Below are 1,275 nucleotides of genomic sequence, written 5' to 3' on the forward strand. Positions count from 1 at the left end.
AGTGGTAAAACGACCCGGGACAAGCATTGTTCGGCGAAATAAAACTCCATGAGTTTAGCCTGAACTGGTGACTCTTGTTGACCAATGTTAAAATGATTTATGGGACAGGAAACCTAAAGCATATTTTAACCTTGCTATCTTTAAGTGAATAATTTGTTTTTGAAAAAATTCCAACAAGCTCATTTTCTTTATTACACAATACATTTAAATACTACAAATTATAAGCAAAATGTAGGAAATAAGAGTCATCTAGAGCCCCACTCCCCGATGGTATTGTAAAAATAACTTTAAATAATTTTTATCATGTAGTGACGTCCTAGCCATCACAGCACCATACTGCACATTACTCCTGTGTTTGGGGGAAGCTCATGCAAACAAACCTGTGCCGTCAGCAGTATAAAAGTATACAATTACATACAGCCATACTTCTTGATAATGATAAACAATTATGCTACTAGTTTATGTATTTACTATATTATATTTTTATCCTTATTTTAGAGTATACTCTTTCTACTCTTAAAAAAATGTTTGCTGTAAAACAGTGTTACAGGGAACAGTTTGCTGGGTTAATGCAGGCAGCAGCCTCATACGGTTCATGTTTACTGTCTCTTGATTGCATCATTTTCTTTTGTGCTTCATTTACTCATGCTGTTTTGTACAGCAGCACGCTGTACAGGTTTGTAGCCTAGGAGCAATAGACTATACCAGACAGCCTAGTTGTATAGTCGGCTATACCATCTAGTGTAAGTGCACTCAATGCTGTTTGCACAATGATAAAATTGCCTAATGACACATTTCTCAGAACGTGTCCCCATTGTTAAGTGGTACGTGTCTGTATGTTTAATCACTCAATGAGGAAAGAAGTATCATTATTGTCCTTTTACAGATGAGGATATGAACTTCAAGGAAATGTTGGGGTCATAGATTATAATATGAGAGGAGACTAGATTAGAAAAAAATTATTAGAGGGGAATAGAGCAAATTAATATCTAACAATGAGATTGGCATATTGCTACAACTGAGTATTATGTTGTCATTTAAAATGGCATGGTGTATTCAGTGACATGGAACAACATGTATAGTATGTTGGGCACAAAGCAATACTTCTGCATTATGTATACATATATATGTTTCTGCAAAGATGTTATAACAAGAAGAAATGATGTAATGAACAAGAGCGTAAGGTTCAGAGTCAAATTGCTCGGGTTTAAGTACCTGTTCTGTCACTTAGCAGAATGATGATGGTCGAGTCTCTAACTTTGCTCTGCCTTATTT

The sequence above is a fragment of the Rousettus aegyptiacus genome, unplaced genomic scaffold, assembly GCF_014176215.1.
Source record: "Rousettus aegyptiacus isolate mRouAeg1 unplaced genomic scaffold, mRouAeg1.p scaffold_m13_p_13, whole genome shotgun sequence".
Taxonomy (NCBI): Eukaryota; Metazoa; Chordata; class Mammalia; order Chiroptera; family Pteropodidae; genus Rousettus; species Rousettus aegyptiacus.